At 50.3% G+C, this 19141-nt stretch overlaps 1 protein-coding gene and 1 non-coding gene across 2 annotated transcripts in view; one reads left to right on the top strand and one right to left on the bottom strand.

Annotated features, from left to right (window-relative positions):
- The window catches only part of WWC1 (WW and C2 domain containing 1), a 117671-nt gene that overhangs the window by 4927 nt on the left and 93603 nt on the right, over positions 1 to 19141 (top strand). The window lies entirely within an intron of this gene.
- LOC139011844 (U6 spliceosomal RNA) lies at positions 12302 to 12411 on the bottom strand. Its single transcript, XR_011471673.1, has one exon. It is a non-coding gene; the product is annotated as a U6 spliceosomal RNA (small nuclear RNA).

Below are 19141 nucleotides of genomic sequence, written 5' to 3'. Positions count from 1 at the left end.
CCAACACGTGTCTTTCCTAGTGTCACAGTCCTGGGTGAGTTGCGTCATAGGAATTTGTCATTTGCCAAACAGTTAAAGCACCAGCAATGGGCAAGTGAGTTACTATTTTATAATCAGTTAAAATGGATTTAAGGTTATTGTCAGACTACTTTTCACCAATTTCTTAAAGCAGGAGTTATAACCAGCCTGCCATGGAATTTACCTGAAGCCTCTATTCCCCATGCTTCTCTTCATGGTCCCCTAATACCTACAGATGTGCCTTCACAAGTTATTTGAGGGTTTTCCTTCTCTTTCCGTTCCCCGGGAGTCTACGGTGCATGGCGTTATCTTATGCCCACTATTAAGAAAGAAATAGGTTAAGAAGCACTAGTAGAGATAAGAGGAAGAAATAAGAGACTTTGGAACCCATAAACAAATAAAGTAATAATAAAATGCTAACGTGTGAACGTTTACTCTCTGCTGTGCACTGTTCTCTATTACCTCATTTAATCCTTTCACCGACTGTGTGAGGTGAAAGTACTATTATCTCCATCTTCGGACGAGGGAAGTGAGACCTAGAAAGGTTAAGTCACTTGTTCAAGGTCACCAGTAGGTGATGCACCCAGGGTTGGAGCCCAGGTAGTGGAACTCCTGAACCCAACGTCCTATTAGCTGTAGGTAGCACTTCCCGGTGCCAGCGTGCCCTCTTCTTGAGAGTTACCATTTATTCCTAAAGTCTGCTGTGCGTCTCAGCGAGAGATGTGGGCAAAGGAGGCTCCATCCGAGAAGCCAGTGAGAGAGATCCACGCGGCGGGTGGCTTAGGAGACTGTTGGGCAGGGACCCCACCTTCTGGGAGCAGCCGCTAACCAGAGCTCTGGGAGGGAGAGAGCAGAGACGGAGGCAGGGACACTCGGAAGGACGCAGTGTGGGTCAGGTTCTGAGTCGTTTCCAAGTTGCTTGGGTAAATGCTCCCGATGGCCAGCCAGGGAATGTGTAGCCGAGGCAGCTCCTCTCTGTCACCACCCCTCCTGCTTTCGGCCTAGCCACACTGACCTGGTTCTCCAGTCCCCGGGGACCGCAGGTAGCTGGGAAACACTGCTCTTTTGAAGAGAAGAGAATCGGGTTGCCTTAGTTACTGGGAAGGTTGGAACACCGGGCTCAGGTGCACATAAGGAAAGCCAGGCTAGAGTAAGTGGCCGTTGGGGGTGGCCGGCGGGTGGCCGGCCGGTTGCTGCAAAGCTCTTGGATGGAAGAAGCCTTGGTCAGGTTTTGATGGCATTTGTCAGGGGTAGTGGGGAGGGGAGGGTACCGACTTAGTGGCAGTTGGCTCCGTGTTGGGAGTTCTCTCCACCAAGAGGATCCACAGCCCCAGCTCAGTGAGGGGCCTGGATAAGGGAAACCCACTTCCTTTGGAGAAATGGCTCGGGTGACCTAGCGCTTCCACCGGGACAGGACTGAGGGCTGGATCTAGGCTGAGTCCCTGTGACAAATTCCCGCCCGGCCTCTCCCCGCACAGAGAGGGCCTGCCCGCCGCACACCCTTAAGTAGAACAGCGAGCGAAAGGCTCCGGTTGCCGCCACTGACAAGCCTCTCGGCCGCCTTGAATCCCTGTTTCAGAGTGAGATAAAAGGAGAGAAAACGCAGAAACTGGATACAGTGGCGTTTTGTTATTTAACCTTCGCCCAGCGGGCCATTAAGCCTCCAGCTCCGGAGCAGAAAGCCTCTTGCCAAAATGATGGGGGGAGATTGAGGAAGGGAGGGACAGGCGTTCACTGTTGTTGTGTAGGGGGAACATAGGACATTCTATAAAGAGGCTGGCCAGGAGAGGGGGTGGAGTAGAGAGAGTGGGAAGGAGGAAGAAAAAGACAAGTGTGGTGGGTCCCATGCCCCCCCCCCCTTCCCAATTCCCCTCTCAAAGCTTCTACCCATGACAGCTCGCCGTTGGGAAGAAATGGGATCTCTCCGTTTCAAATGTCTGCCTAAGAAAAAGGACCGAGGCTTAAGTTCTCGTACAATGGTCGGCCAGAAAAAAAAAATGAAGCTGCATCAAGATTAGGGACACCTTTGTTGGCTTTTTCTTCCCCCACTCCATTTATCACTCCCTGGCAGCCGGGACGCCAGGCCAGCACAGCTGCTGCCTTTCCCCGGCCGGCCGGCTGCCTGCTGTCACCGGGCCTGGTTCGGTGGCAGCCCTGCCGTCCCCACGCCAGCGTCCTCCCCGCCTCGCGGCAGTCACCTGTGTGATTCGTTCCTGGGGCAGCCCTTAGGATCCACTGACTGGGACCTGACTCGGAAGGGTCAGGTATCAAGATGCAGGGATCAGGTGGCTGAGATGAGGTGACTCCGGGGCAGCCGTCCGAGCCTGCATCTGCCGGGGCTTTCCTTGGCCGGCTCCAGCTCTGTGAGCACGTTGCCGTGTACTCCAGGAATTCCTTGCAAGTGCATTGTCTTTGTGTCACGAACAAGGAGGACGGTCACTGGCAAAGGTGATGACTACAAGGCTCTTAATCAGAGTTATCCAGAATCATCCTGATCCAGCGTCTGTCCCGGGCCAAGCACTGTTGATGATTATGTTTTTCTGGCATTTTGCAAATGGGGAAACAGAGGCTAAGAACAGTTGAGTGGCAAAGTCAAGGTCATAGAGGTAGAAAGAGGCAAGGTTGGCATCTGAATCTAGGTCCGTCTGATTTCAAGGCCTTACTCTTCGTACCACTGCACTCAGTGAATTTGGAGAGAAGAAGGGAGGAGAGAGGTGGGACAGCCAAGGGAAAGGGACTTTTTTATTTTTAATTGAACTCATTGGGGTGACATTGGTTAATAAAAGCATGTAGGTTGTCAGGTGTACTGTTCTAGAATACATCCTCTGTAAGGGGGAAGGGACTTTTAACTACAGGGAAATAAACAGAAACACTCCAATCCGCATGTAGACACCTTTTTCACGCTGGAGAAACATGTCTGTGGGGTCCCAGCCAAACGCTGGTTTGCCACACCTCACTGTTCCCTGCGGTGGGTAAGGCCTTCACCAGGATCTCCAGAGGACGCCACGTCCGGTCCTGTCTCTGTCCTTGATACCTAGTGAATGACCTTGAACAAGTTCCTTCTGGGCTGTGTGTGAGTAGCACCTGCCTACCCCGAGGGCTGAGCCGAGGATGAAATGGCACCAGACACGGCAAGTCTCAGCCCAGTGCCGTGTGCGCCTCAGGCTCCCTCACGGGAGCGGTGCCCACTGGGGCTCCTCTACCCGCCCGTGCATTGGAAGAGGAGCTGGAGCCAGTGTCCCGTCCTGGCCAGCTCAGGTCTCTTCCTGGTGAGCCACGGTGACATCAGCACCTCCAAGCCACCTTGGCGGCGCTGGTTACATAAGTAAATCAATATATCCTTCCCCCCTGGTCTTATCGGAGGCAAGCCCTGCTTAGGAATTTCTGCAGTGAGGTGACTCGCGCCAGTGAGCTGGCACCAGGCTGCGTGGGAAGCAGGGTAATGAATTGCAGTTGTCATGGCAGAGCTCAGAGGCTGGGGCAGGAACTGGAGGTCTCTGGGATTCACGGGGAACTGTTGGACCCCACGGCCCTTCTCTCGGAAGTCCCCTCTCCCCGTGCCCTGTGCCTTGTTTGAGAACCCACTGATGTTAGCCTCGTGGTGGCACGGAAGGGCACTGGTGTTTATCTGTCCCACCCAGCTGGGCCATTCACTCCACAGGTATTTATGGAGTGCCCACTGGGCTCCAGGCAACGTTGCCAGTGCGGGAGGATCAGAGCAAAGTCCCTGCTGTCACGGGGTGCACCCTTGGACGAGGGAGATGGACACACAGTTAAAGAGATAAACTGTAAGATGACGGGGGCTCGGTGTTCTCTTGGAGTTTTTTTTGTTTGTTTTTTAACACATCTTAGGAAGGTGGAGGGGCAGGCTCATCATGACCCCTGTGGGTAGTGGGGATGTGAGCTCAGACTTGGAGCTGGGAGGCCTTTGTGCCTTGGGTCGGGTACTGGGCCCTGGGCTAAATGCTGGGCGTGCGGGGCCACAGGGCAGGATCAGCTGAGGGATGGTCAGCAAGTTGTGCAACTAAGGGTAGAAATGCCAGGTTTGCCGAACCCCGATCGCCTTCCTCTCCTGTTTCACCTGGACACGGTCAGCCATTTGAAAATATTTCCTGGAGGCCTGTAAATGGATAGAGTGTCCGCAATATGCCTGGCAGTGTGGCTGCCCGGGGAGTCAGCGGTAATTAACCAACAAAAACGCTATCCTTGTGGAGCCTATGTTTAGAGCCTCGGTTGTCAAACAGGCCGAAGCTCAGAACCCCTGGAGGGCTTGTTAACCCCACTCCCACCCCCAGTGAGGCCGGAAATTTGCATTTCCAACAGCTCCCGGAGGAGGCGTTGACGCTTCACAATACCCTAGGAGGGGGGCCTCACATTCTCCCGGGTTTACAGCCTGGGAAACTGGAGACCCAGGTGAGGTCCCTCGGCCCTCCTTCTTATGCTAAGAGAGCTAACGGAAGTGGGTCCCCGACAGGCCCGTTTGCTGGCAACTCTGGGATTGCCAAGGGTGAGAACTATTGTTTTTCTGCTGACCTGAGGCCTGGGTGGTGGCAGAGCTCCATTATGAACGAAGTCACAGGGAAGCAGGAGGTCGGAAGGAATTTTCTTGACGTTAGAATGTATAGAATTATATATCCTTGCTGGGGGGAGGGGGCAGGACCCAAGGAAATGGTCTTCCCTATTTCTCAGTGGCCAACACTTTGCTGAGCTGCTCTTCAGTGGGAGGGTCCCGCCCAGGCCCCTTCAGCTCTAGAGGGCGTAGGGGAGGATTGGGGAAGAGGCCAGATCTTCCCCTCCAAGAACCCTCTTAACAGGGAGGCAGAGCCCAGGACTGTTCCTCTCGACCAAGACTTGGATTTTCCTCTCAGCCTTCTCACTAGCGACGTCTTTCCTGCCATGTTCAGTATCAGAGAGATTTGGGCTCATGTTTGCCTTCGTGTGAAAATCTCTCAACTCCCATTTTAGCTGGAATGCTTTGAAATAAATTGGTCGGAGTTACTTCAGAGTTGTACACCTGGGGGTTGGGCCTCCCTTTCATCTGCTCTCTGCCCTCAGCAGAGCCTGGTCTAGGTTTCAGGCGCACATCTGTGTCCCTGAGACGGCAGGAGTGTGGGGAGTGCAGATGTTGTCACCATAGAGATCTTAGCCCGTGGATAGGAACAAATAAGAGCGAGCATTTATTCCGACTTCAGATTGTGTCAGGATGTGGGCTGTGTGCTTGGCACGCGTCGTCCAATTTAATTCTTACAGCAGCTCTGTGAGGTGAGAACTGGTACCCTCTCCATCCTGCTGATGGAGGCTTAGAGAGTAGAGAACTTGCCCAGGATCGCACAGCCAACCAGGGGCAGTACTGGGATGTGAACCCAGTCTGTCTGCCCCCAAAATGCGTGTTCTTCACCGACCCGTAGGTCGGACCAGGCTGGTGAGCAGCCCTGACTTGATCCTGGGAATTCTGACCAGAGCTCCTCTCACTACTGTGATTGCCACAGGGGCAGCTTCTTCTGTTTGCTCGGGGTCTGCCGAGAACCAGACCTTTCTGTTTGCTCTCCCCTCCTGTCTTCGCAGGTGTCCCTCACTCAGAGCAGGGGGAGTGAGCTGTTTTCCTGAGCACAGTTGGTTTTTAAAAATCAACTGCATGCCCTAATGTTGCTCTATGTGTTTTATAGTTTATTAGCTTAACTGTCACACTCACCTTCTGAGGGAGGTCCTGTGACTGTCCCCATTTAGAGATGAGGAAGTAGAGGCACAGAGAGGCTAAGTAATTTGCCCAAGGTCACACAGCTAGAAAGGGGCAGAGCTGGATTCACGCTCAGGCCATCTGGCTCCAGAGCTCACGCTCTTAGGCTGCCATCCACGTCGAAGGGTTATTGTGAGAGTTACAGCATGAATTTCCTCATTTAAGGCATCTAGTAGAGAGCAAGGCTCAGAATAAGTAGTCAAAAATGTTTACAGTCATGACATCATTACAGCATTAGTTTGTGGGTGACTCATGGCCTTCATGGTGCTGGTCTACCTCATAACCCTCCAGCTCAGCAACCAGAGTTAACTCAGTGTCTCCAAATTCAAATTCTTGTGACCCATGCTCATTTGGAAAGATTACAGAGCTGGCCTTGAACTGGACTCATCTGATACAGGGAACCATGGCAGGGGTTGGAGAGTCGTGTGCTACCAACTTAGGACAGCAGCTGCCCACCCGGGAGAGGCCGTGGGCAATTGGCATCCCTCGGTCATTCTTGCTCAGAACCTCCACAGTAAATTGTTCTGAATGCTGTGGCGATTAGCAGGACCTGGTGGTTACTATGTCCGAGCACATGTTCGATCCTGAGCCTTGCTTCTGCCCACCCCCACCCCGTGGCAATCCTCCATTCATTGTGTGAGCCCGACCCTCTTAGCCCGACCCTCTTGCTGCTGGAAGTGTGGCAGGTGAGCCAGGGCCCCACAAGCAATGATGGCAAAACCCGCAGGAATCCATCCTCACCTCCTCACTACCCTCAGCCAGGAAGGGCCACTTAGAGACCTTCTCTGCAGCCTGAACTGGCTCCCTGCCCTCTGGGCCTGGGTCCCTCACCAGGAGGCTGCCCTCTGCTGCCCAGTGCCACCCACTCAGGCACAGGCTGTGGACCAGCACGGTGGCACTGCCTGGGAGCTCGTTAGAAATGCAGAATGCCAGACCCACAGAATCAGCAGCTGTGTTCTGACGTGATCCCTACGCATGCTCCTGTGTGAGCAGCACGGACCATCAGTGCTGCTCAGGTTTGCGTAACCCGCTTTTGGTTTTTGTTCTGTGGCTGGCTGTGCCGCTTACCAGCTCTGATCTAGGACTCACCATAGTCATCCTATCAGTTGTAAACACAGCGCCAAGGCAGCCGGTTCCCAGAGCCTCACGTGGGATAGAATAGGGATTGAAGCCGGGGGCCCCGTTGAAAGGGAATCCCATCTGCTGAGAAACGGCAGGGTCCTGAGGCCCAGCAGGTCCACCCGCGGGGTCAGATGCCAGAGGGCAGAGCAGATGCAGGCTGTGCAGGAGGTCCACGCGGCGCAGAACATGGGCGTGGGGAGCACGGGGCAGTCAGAAGGGGGAACCCTTGCAGGAGGGCATTGTCTGTCGGCTGTAACCCATAATGAGGACGTGGCCCCACGCACCTGGCAGAGATCGCAAAGGCAGGATTCTAGCCCTCATAACGTTGGCTAGAGCTGGGCAAGGAGGTCTGGGTTTCCCGATCAGCTTCCCAGGCAGGGGCTTGAACTAGCAAAATAAATGGGTCCAAACAGGGCAGAAATATTGCCATGAGGGGACTGTCAGAAACGGAGCCTTCAGCCACGGCTTAGGCTGGCTGAGCCAGCTCCTGCCCCTCAACCCCAGTCCAGCCAGGGGAGCCCAAGTGGGTCGCACTGGGGCAGCAGAGGTCAGGCTCCCGGTGCGGGGCTGGGGACCGGAGGGCAGGGAGCCAGCCAGCTCAGGCTGCAGAGAACGTCTGTAAGAGGCCCCGTGCACAGCCTGGCCCTTTCTGGGGCAGGGTGGTGAGGGCGTGTGGCCGGATCCCAGCGGGTTTTCCCGTCACTGCTCACGGGCCCTGGCTCACCTGTGAACAGCGTTCCGGCAGAAGCCTGGACCTTGCCCCAGCACATTCCTGGGATAACACCCACCGTTGTTAACAGTGACAGCCCCGGGAGTGTGAGCCAGGCGCCCAACCCCCGCCCGGCGCTCCTGTCCAGTTTGTTGGAGGTTATATGTATGTCTGTGTAAAATGACTGAAGAACGAGTCATTAGTGAGCTGTCCGAAGTCCCTTTGGGGGCATTCTATGACTATAAACCAATATTCCATCAAAGCCACAAATGGCTTTTTGCCCCATTCCTTCAAAGCAGGGTTTCTCAAGAGTGTGGTCCACAGACAACCTGCGTTAGACTCCCCAAGGAGCTTGTGAAAGAAACTCAGATTCCTGGGTCCTCACTGGAACCTGCTGAATTAGAATCTCGGCAGGGTTCCCAGGAATCTGCATTTTTAGGAATTTGCATTTTTAATATGCTACCCAGAAGATCCTAGTACTCCTTAAACTTGAAACCCTCTCCCTCCCCTCACTCACAAGGCGCTCTCTTCCCTGTGCATAGACCATGTGTGCACCCTGCCTGCTGATACTCCCTCGCTGTGCTGCTGCACACAGCTAATGGTCACCTCTTCTAGGAAGCCTGCCTGGCCATCTTTGTCCCAGCTCAGGGAGGGGCTAGCCATCACTCTTCTAACATGGATCTACCACATAGCTTTCATTTTCATGCCTGTGTTCTCTACGAGTGGTGAAGCTTCCTATCTGTCTCCCCAGTCCCAGCGCAAAGTTTTGTACATGATCAGCGCGAATGAATGAATGAGTGAATGAATGAATACAAGTGAGTGCGGCTGAGAGGCGTTTGATTTGGGGAGCTGCAGAGTGGAGGTTGTTGAGCAGATGCTTCCCAATAAGAAACTGCCACCCTCCAACTCTTCTCTTGGTCAGTTCACTCCTAGGTCCAGCTTTGAAACCAGAAGGCAAGCATTAGACCCAAGGAGAGCCCAGGGCTCAGATTGGCAGGGGCACAGCCCACCTGTTTGGGACAGTTTGCTCGCCCTGGGCCTGACCTCAAACCCAGGGTGGCTGGAATGGCAGGCCGGAGGAGTTAAAGAATAGAACTATCGGACCATGAACCTCCCTAGAGTCCTTTCCCCCAGCGCTTCTCAGAGTTTGCTACCATGATTTTCTGCGTGAGACTCTGACTTTCTGTTTGTCAAACCAGGAACTGTTGACCCAACAGAAATCACACAAAGATAGGAGAAGCCCTGGACCGGCTGTCCTAATCTTTTTGGTGAAGGGAGAGCCAGGCGCCTGCCATCTGAAGAATGCTGCCCATCACCAACTCTGGAAAACAAAATGCATTTCCTTATTCTTAAGAACTGGAGCACCATGAAACCTGCTTTACCAGTCCAGCCTCGCTGCCTCCCATCCTGCTTCTCTGGGTGTCTGTGGGGGTGGGGCACCTCTGGGGGCTGCTGGGAGTTGGCGGGAAGGGTGGCTTTGGAAAGGCCTGACCTGGAGGCTCGAGGGTCAGTTCAGATTGCTGTGACCCCAGGGGACCTCAGAACAGGAGACAGACTAACTAACCTCTTAATGTGTGAGGTCAGGGTGAGGGCAGCTCGCTCTCTCAGTCCCAAGGAGGGTCAGAACCTTGCTTGGTTCTTGGAGAAGAAAGGAGTGGCTGAATTCTAGGCAGAGCAGCTGAGGGCTCCTCAGCACATGCTTCTCGAATGGAATTGGTGAAAGGGTAGCGTCCAGTTTGGTTAAATGCGGGCTGGATCTGAATCCTTCCAGCGTTTTCCGTAATTCCACGAGGGCGGGAGTCAGGTATTATAAGTTTCGAGGTAATTAGTGGGCTTCTTTTGTGCTTTTTTCATAAGGATGTCATCTCTGAATCCACTTCCTTTCTGACCTCATCCCCAATTTCACTTGGTTTGCTTTCAGGAGGAAGATATTAGTGTTATCACTGGGTCAAGGTTTCATATTAAAAAAACAAAGTTCAGAAATCTTATTAGTTGCAGCCGCCCCCCTTTCCTCCCCCCCCCCCCCCCCCCCCATGTTGTGACGCTGCTGTTTACTGAGGAATTTTAGAGACATTTACCATTTCACTTGTCCTCCCCTTCCATTTGAGGCAGCTGAAGCCCAGAGAGGTTAGGGACTCTATCAGGATCACACAGCAAGTTGGTAAGAGGGTTAGGTTTCAACACAGGGCTGGCTCTGCAGTCCGAGTGCCCGTTGGTGCTGCATTGTCCCTGGAGGTCGCCGGGCGCATTGCGGTAACATTGCTAACACTCCCTGAGTTCTCCACCACTTTTCAGAGCGTTTTGTGTATGTGTCTTGATTGGAGAATTAGTTAAGCCTCACACTCTCCAGGGTGCAGTGGCTGGAATCCAGGCTCTGGAGGAAATTCCTGCCTCCTTCCTAGATCCTGCAGGCAGCCAGCTCCCACAGACCCTGCTCTGTAGTGAAAACGGGAGACGTGGCCCAGTGGTTGGCATGGCCTAGTGGTTTGCGTGACCTGGTGGTTGGTGTGGCCTGGTGGTTGGCGGGGCCCACTGTTTGGCGTGGCCTGGTGGTTGGCGTGGCTTGGTGGGTAACGTGGCCTGGTGGTTGACATGGCCTGGTGGTTGGTATGGCCCGGTGGTTGGTGGGGGCCCACTGTTTGGCGTGGCCCGGTGGTTGGCGTGGCTTGGTGGGTAATGTGGCCTGGTGGTTGGCGTGGTCCAGTGGTTGACATGGCCTGGCGGTTGGCGGGCAGCGTGGCCCGAGGTGCTGAGCAAGTGAGGTTGTGATGACCCACAGTGTCATCATTGGGTCATTTCCCAGGCACTGAGCCAAGGGACCTCCCCCTGCTGAGACCTCCTCTCCCATTTCCCCCTGTGCCTCCTGCCCTCTTAGGAGCCACAGCTATTTGGAGACATGAGCACAGGGGCCTTTGCAGAGAGAGTCCTCTTCTCTTCCAGCATTCCCAGTGTCCTCTCTCACGGGGAAGAGCGAGGCAGGATCCTGTGGGAAGGACAGGCGAGTGGATGGGACAGTTCAGATCTATTTGCTAGACTCCTGGAATACATCCCCTGAATGTCCCCATTGGCAGTCAGGGACTCTGCCTGCCTTTGTGAAGGGCCACACCACGATGAATGATGTGTTATCGGTGCAATGCCATCGCCGATGACGTCATGAGAATCCTGGCTTTGTGAGAACATGTGCACAGGCCGGAATGCAGCGATAGAGAGGCGGTGGAAGGGCCCTGTTACACTGCGTGACCCAGCTCTTATTGTATAACTCCCGGGCTTATTGGCCATTTGTCCCTGTTCTCTTTGACAAAGGAATTTTTTTTTTTTAACTTTCTGATTAGAAATCAGTATTGTAAGCTTGCTAATCACCTCTTTGGCTTGGCATGCGGACCCAGGAAAGGCCACACAGTACTTAATCTGTTTGCAAATGTTCTCTCGGTTCCCAGAAGTTCAGAAATGTAGTCAGCGCCTCATCTTTTAAAAAGTTAGACTGTAATTCAGGATCCTTCCAACTGTAATTGTAAATGTTCTGAGGTTTATTTCACAGATACTGTGTTTTAGTTTACTTTTTAAAAAGTTATTTTTAATTGGGGTAAAACATACATAACATAAGATATACCATTTTAACCATAGTTACGTTCATTGTTTTTTAGTACATTCCCATCCCTGTGGAGCCATCACCACCTTGTGAAAGATAAGCTCTTTTCATCTTGCAAAACTGAAACTCTATCCCCATTAAACACTAGCCCCCATTCTCTCCTCCCCGCAGCCCCTGGCAACCACCATTTTACTCTCTGTCTCTACAAATCTGATTCCTCTGGGGACCTCATGTCAATGGAATCTCAGCACTTGTCTTTTGTGACTGGCTTATTTCACTCAGTACTATGTCTTTAAGGTTCACCCATGTTGGACCTAGTATCAGAATTTCCTTGTTTAAGGCTGAGTAATTTTCCATCGTATCTATGTACCACCTTTGGTTTATCCAGTCCTTTGTTCCCGGACACTTGGGCTGCTCCCACTTTTGTTTTTGAAAAGTATTTACTTATTTTTTAAAATATATTTTTATTGATTTCAGAAAGGCAGGGAAAGGGAAAGGGAGAGAGAGACAGAAACATCAGTGATGAGAGAGAATCATCGATCGGCTGCCTCCTGAACACCCCACCCTGGGATCGAGCCCACCACCCCAGGCATGTGCCCTGACCGGGAATCGAACCATGACTTCTGGTTCATAGGTCAGCACTCAACCACTGAGCCACACCGGCTGGGCTGCTTCCACTTTGTGCCTGTCATGGACAAGGCCACTGTCATGAATAGTGTCTGCACCACTTCCCATTCCCACCAGCAGTGCGCACGGGTTCCAGTTTCTACACACCCCCACCAACACCCTTGTTATTTAACTATCCTAAATGGGTGTGTAACGGTTTGTCTTCTGGTTTTGATTTGCATTTCCCTAATGATTACTGATGTTGAACATCTACACCAGTGGTTCTCAACTTTGGCTGCACATTAGAATCACCTGGGAATCTTTTTAAAATCCTGATTTCTGGGCCTCATCCTCCGGAAATTCTGTTTCTTTGTTATGGGGTGGGGCCACAACATTAGTAACAAAGAAACAGAATTTCTGGAGGATGAGGCCCGGAAATCAGGATTTTAAAAAGATTCCCAGGTGATTCTAATGTGCAGCCAAGGTTGAGAACCACTGATTTACACAGATACTTTTTTTTTTTTTAATGGAACGCTTCATGAATTTGCGTGTCATTCTTGCGAAGGGGCCATGCTAATCTTCTCTATATCGTTCTAATTGTGTGTGTTTTTTAGTATATGTGCTGCTAAAGTGAGCACAGTTACTTTTTAAACAATATAACTCCTCGGATCATTTCGAAGCTTGAGAGGCAGTAAAACATACTGTTCAAGAAGCTAAATCCTGCTCTAACTGGTTTGGCTCAGTGGATAGAGCGTCAGCCTGCGGACTCAAGGGTCCTAGGTTCGATTCCGGTCAAGGGCATGTACCTTGGTTGCGGGCACATCCCCAGTAGGGAGTGTGCAGGAGGCAGCTGATCGATGTTTCTCTCTCATCGATGTTTCTAACTCTCTATCCTTCTCCCTTCCTCTCTGTAAAAAATCAATAAAATATATTTTAAAAAAAAAAGCTAAATCCTAGAAGCCAAACTGCCCGGGTTTCATGCTGACTTTGTGAAGGGAAAAAAAAGACATTGACTGAAAAGTTCCAAGATGATGGAACATAGCAACTCACAGATCTAAGAAGCTCACCCAACCCCTAGCATGGTAATCATATGGAAAACCACACCTAGAAATATCATAGTCAAATGGCTGGAAATGAAAGAGAGCAATAAGAATGATCTCTGACCTCTCGTCAGAAACAGTGCAAGTGAAAAAAGAAGTTGAGTAGTAATTTCTAAGGTGCTGAAAGAGGGGAAGAAAACTATTGGCCTTCAATTCTTTACCCAACAAAAGTATCCTTAGAAAATGAGGGTAGCCTTGGCTGGTGTGGCTCAGTAGGTTGGAGTGCGAGGTCACGGGTTTGATTCTCGGTTAGGCCACATACCCCACCCAGGTTTCAGGTTCGGATCAGGGTGCATAGGGGAAACAACCACTCTATGTTTTCCTTTCTTTGTAAAATAAATAAAAACATATCCTTGGGTGAGGATTTAAAAAAAATTTTAAGAAATAAAGATTTCTGCTCGGCCAGCATGGCTTCATGGTTGAGCTGTTGTTCCTATGAACTAAGAGGTCACCATTGAATTCCTATTCGATTCCTAGCCAGGGCACATGTCCGGGTTGTGGGCATGCAGGAGGCAGCCAATCACTGATTCTCTCTCATCATTGATGTTTCTCTCTCTCCCTCTCTGAAATCAATAAAAATATATTTTTAAAAAAAGAAATAAAGATTTTTTTTTTTTAAATGAGGGCAAAATCAATGCATTTTCAGGTAAAAGCTGAGAGGAATTCTTACCAGCAGACTCACACAACAAAAAATGTTAATAGAAATTCTTCAGGCTGAAAGAAAATGACATCAGATGGAAACTTGGATCTGCGTGAGAAATTAAGTGCACCAGAAATATAAAAGACTTTAACGTTTTAAAATTTGATTTCTTTAAAAGATAATCGACTGTTTAAACACAATAGTAGTATATTGTGGCTGAATTTCTTTTAAGGGGAAAAAAGAGTTAAACAGATGAGACAAATGGGGGACAATAGGCAAGTTGGTAGACGTCAGTCCAGTTGCATCAATAATTCATGAAAAGTAAATGGACTGCACACTCCAACTAAAAGGCAAATACTGTCAGGTTGGGTAAAAACAAGACTCCAGTGTTGTGGGCTGCCTACAAAAGAGTCACTTTAAATATACATATACAGACAGATTACATGCGATACAAATGCTAACCAAAAATAAAAACAAAAAACCAACAACCACTTGGGATGCCTTTAATGACAACATACGTACAAAGTATACTTAAAAAAAGGAGTATTACCAGATCCAGGGGGAGAGCTTTGTCATCATTGGCCAATTCAGCAATAAGACAGAATAATCCTAAGTGTATACACACCCAATAGCTGAGGGCAAAATACTCGGGGAAGGCTTGGTGGATACATTGCCTCATTCCGGGCCCATCTCTTTGAGCCTGTGAGGAGGACGGATGTGGGCAGAAGCAAGCTGAACCTCACGGTCTCATTCTGTGCTCAGCATGGTGACCACTGTGTCCTTTCTGTTCCTGGCTCGCCCTGGGGCTCTCTGATCACAGCCCTTATAGATAGTTCCTACCGGGGACTCCACCTTTTCTTGCCATAAGCCTTTTTCTGGAACCTGCCAGTCTCACATAAGATGTCAGCCAGGAGGCGGGGCCATGGTTCCTGTGGTTGGACAGGGCTGGGGTCCTGGAGTGATGGAGATGGGGTCAGTGTTTGTCGCTGGGGACTGCAGGTGTCCCAGGACATAGGGTGACGTGCAGTGTTTCCCCTCAGTCTGGCTCCTGCCTTTCAGACACTAAAAGGGGCTGAGTCAGCACTAGGTGGGGCAGGGGAAGGGATTAGGGGAGTTTTTGAGCAAATAATGAAAAGTCTCCTTGAAGAGGAAGAGGTTCCCAGATGGGGTGTGCTTGGTTGGCAGAGCATGGCATTGTTTTCAGGTGGGCCAATTTGCTGACAGCCCAGCAATGATTGGTTGATTAATTGATTGATTGATTTCTTTTGAACTTAAAAAAATTGTGGTAACATGCACATAACATAAAATTTACAGTCAAGCATTTTTTAGTGTACAGGTCAGTGATGACAAATATATTCATATTGTTGTGCAACCTTCCCCACCACCCATCTCCAGAGCTCTTCACCTTGCAAAACTGGAGCTCTGTCCCCATTAAACACTAACTCCTCATTTACCTCTCCCCTTAGCCCCTGGCAACCACCATTCCGCTTCCTGTCTACTCGGGGTGTTCCATGAAAGTGGAGTCAGACAGTATTTGTGGTTTTGTGACTGGCTTATTTCACTTAGCATAATGCCTGTTTCGAAGATCGTCCATGTTGTAGTAGGTGTCAGAATTTCCTTTTAAAAAAATATTTTTATTGGTTTCCAATAAAATAATTGATCAGCTGCCTCCTGCACGCCCGCTACTGGGGATCAAGCCTGCAATCCAGGCATGTGCCCTGATTGGGAAGGGAACTGTGACCTCCTGGTTCATAGCTCGATGCTCATCCACTGAACCACACCAGCCAGACAGAATTTTAAAGGCTGAGTAATACGCCACTGTATGTCCCATGTATCTATTGGGGTTGCTGCCACCTTTTAGCTATTGTGGATAATGCTGCTGTGAGCATGAGTGTACAGCAATGATTTCTTTCTGTTTAATTTCGTTTTGTTCGGAGGTAATGAGGTGAAGGTAGGGGTAAAAGTTAGTGGTTCAGGACACTGGCATGGCAACCTTATGTCACACTTGAGACTTAGAACAAAAAACATTTGGGCGAGCTTATCTTTCCAAAGCTGCATATTTGATGGGACAGAAACGTAGAGATCTCTGGGTAGTTGAGGTCTTCAAAGGCTGCCCCACCCTTCTACCAGTCCTTTGCCCTCAGGGTCCCCATAGCCACTGTCTGAGTTATGGTGTCATTCTGTGCATCCACTATTGTAACAGGCTAAGAGCGTGGCCAGGCTCCAAGATCATTTACCAACAACTCACGTCACAACTACTTTGGGAATTTTCTCCCCTAGAGCTTTCCAGAGCAAATTGTTCCCCTTCCCAGAACTTTTCATGGTTCTCTAATGCCCGTAGAAAACCCAACACTTGCCCTAGCTGGTTTGGCTCAGCGGATAGAGCATTGGCCTGCGAACTGAAGGGTCCCAGGTTCAATTCCGATCAAGGGCACATGCCCAGGTTGCAGGCTCAACCCCAGTTGGGACATGCAGGAGGCAGCCAGTCAACAATTCTTTCTCATCATTGATGTTTCTATTTCTCTCTCCTCCCTCTCCCTTCCTCTCTGAAATAAATAAAAATATATTAAAAACAAAAAGAAAATCCTAAAACTTCTTAGCATGACTCAGGGCTCCACTGGCCTTCTCACGTCTCTCCCACTCTTCTTCCCTCCATTCCTTCATTTATTGATTGGTTCAACTGTTCACCCTGTGCCCTGTATTTTGTGTGTGTGTGTGCCCTGTATTTTTGTATTTGTTTCTGACAAGCATGTCTAATATTGACTCATTCAAATGGTGTGTTAAAGGGCCCAGCACATAGTGAATTCTGAAATGTTTATGATTCGAGTTTTACCTTCTGGGCTGTCATTAGCTCTTCCTGGACACCTTGGGAGCTCAATCTTTTCATCCCCAATGGACAGTTCGGGAACTTGAGCTTTAGAAATGCTGAGAAATGGGGTTTCTCATTTTGGTCCTTGGATCAAATTCAGAATCAGAGCCAGGGTGTTGCTCTGAGATGGGGCTTGATGAGGTTCTGGGAAGCTGGAGGCAGCACGTGCAAACGCGCTGAGGCTCCGGATGAGCTCTGTCTCACCAAGCGCAGAGGAGGCCTTGCTGGGCCTGAGTTTGATTGCAGAACCGCGAGAGGCCAGTGCTGGTAGAGGTTCGCCTGACGAATGCCCAAGTATAAAATGGTGCGGGGGCCCTAGCTGGTTTGGCTCAGTGGATAGAGCGTCGGCCTGCAGACTGAAGGGTCCCGGGTTCGATTCCAGTCAAGGCCACATGCCAGGTTGCAGGCCTGATCCCCAGTAGGGGATGTGCAGGAGGCAGCCGATCAATGGTTCTCATCATTGATGTTTCTGTCTCTTCCTCTGCCTTCCTCTCTGAAATCAATAAAAAAAATATATATATGTGTATACATATACATATATATACATATATATGTATTAAAAAATACAATAAAATGGGTTCAGTGAAGCATTAAGTTGGCTGCCTTCCCAACTCTGGAGGGACCTAGAGTGAGAATAGAAGCTCATGTTAGAAAAACCATGCTTCTCCCTTTATGGGGAACCCAGGAGCAAGGAAGAAGCATGGCCCAAATCTGTGGCATCTGTGCTGATAAAATTCCAGATGCTCAGCTGGATCAGCGAGAAACTTGGAGCAAGTGCGTGGATGTGTCTGGACTTTTTCCTCTAATGTGTAACCCACCAAAACGCTGCTGCTGAAGACAGAAGTGGAATCAGAAAGACCAGTAGAAGGTTGAGTGACAGGCTCAAGGTTACCCAGCTAAGGTCACCCATGCTGAGCTGGGCTGCCCACAGGGTAGGAGGTTCAGTGCTGCGTCTAGCATACCACGCAGCCGGCTTTTACCACGTCTTCCATTTGGAGGCCTGAGCATCATTTGCAACCTGAGCTTCCTTTGCACCCTTAGCCAGGTTAGCCAGCCTTGGTGATCTCTGCAAGGTGAGGATGTATACCTGCCTCAAGGGCCCTACTGAAGGCTAGTGAACACGTCAGGTAACCAGCCAGCAGGCACCCAGGACAGAGTCGCTAGGAATGGTCTATTTTTGGTGAGTCCTTGCTTCATCGGCTCTGCCTTCACTTCGAGGTGCACGCAGTCATCACCTGGGACCCGCCCCATGTGGTCAGGATTCTTGGTTGACTGCACTTGAAGGTGCTGTTGCTGAAGGTTCTGATTAGATACCAATGCCACACAACCGTGGTGGTTTTTCCTCTTCTGATTAGAGCATTTCCATTGGTCAACACAAGCGATCGTGGGGGGAGTATGGGGAATTTCTTCACTTCCTGTTCTCCAAAACTATCTGCGTGACCTCACTGTCTGGTGACTTTGTTTGTCATGGTGTCTGGTACTTTCTCAGCCAGGGTCTGTCCTGGGCTGGTGTGCCCTCCCTGTCGCCCACCTCCAAGAAAACAGACACAGGGCATTGAGAAAATCAGCCAATTCTGCAGGGCCCAGCGGGGGCTCAGGATCTTTCCCCGTCTGTGAAGTCGGCCATGCCCTTTGGCTCCCCTTTGGTGAGGGGCTCTTCTCTTCCTCCCCCTACCCAATATCTCAGCCAGGAAGAAAGGTCTGCCCCAGAGTTCCAGGAGGGCACTCTGCTCCAGCATTGCTGTTTGATCACCAACCCCCCATCTCCCCCTGCTCCCCCCACCTCCTGGGAGCAGAGACCTGAGTTATGCTTAGGATGTTACCTCTACTGGCATCAAGGCCCAAGTGACAAGTTGAGAAGGCCCAACCAAGTCAGACAGCACCTAGAAGGTTTTGAGGTTTCTCATTTTCTGTGTTTAAAAAGGCTTCTGCTTCTTTTGAGACTGAACTTCAAAGGATGCATTCCAGGCCACACTTCCTTTTGGTAAATCTTAACCAGTGTAAATGTTTACTTTTCTGTTGTAAGTCCTGGGAGGTAGGGGGAGGAGGGATTTCTGGAGCAGGTGTCCTGCCAGCGAAAGTTAAAACTTAATCTGCCTGGTTTTGGGGTGTTTATAATTCTGGAGCCATGCTAATGATCCTGCAATTAGAAGACACAGCCTTTTGCCCTAGCCGGTTTGGCTCAGTGGATAGAGCGTCAGCCTGAGGACTGAAGGTTCCAGGGTTCGATTCCAGTCAAGGGCATATGCTCAGGTTGTGGGCTTGATCCTCAGTAGGGGGCTTGCAGGAAGCAGCTGATCAGTGATTCTCTCTCATTATTGATGTTTCTATCTCTCTCTCCCTCTCCCTTCTTCTCTGAAATCAATAAAAATATATTAAAAAAGAAGAAGAAGGCACAGCTTTTTGCCACCTTTGGTGAATTCCTGGCCCCTGTGCCCCAGGCCCACCAGAAAGGAGAGGAATTTAGGAAAACCTACCTTGCCCTGGTGGGGAGGTCAGTGCATGGAAATGAGAGGAGCAGGCAAAGCAATAATTAAGAGGGTAGGAAGATAAAGGGAAAAGCAACACGATGTATTCCTTAAAAACTGTGGCTTTGGTTAAAAATGTAAATTCTTCCAATGATTGCTAAAAGAAGACTCTGTTCCCATGCCACCTTTCTGTGGGTCCCCCTCACTGCACCCAGGGACATAATACATCCAACTGGAGGGTCTTGGGGGTTGGCCTGGGACCCACACTCTTCAGGAAAGACTT

The sequence above is a fragment of the Myotis yumanensis genome, unplaced genomic scaffold (assembly GCF_028538775.1).
Source record: "Myotis yumanensis isolate MYYU_CA2020_CCGP unplaced genomic scaffold, mMyoYum1.0.hap1 SCAF_5, whole genome shotgun sequence".
NCBI classification, from domain to species: domain Eukaryota; kingdom Metazoa; phylum Chordata; class Mammalia; order Chiroptera; family Vespertilionidae; genus Myotis; species Myotis yumanensis.
Note: the sequence above shows the minus strand (reverse complement) of the source record. Positions and strands in the feature narration are given on the sequence as shown.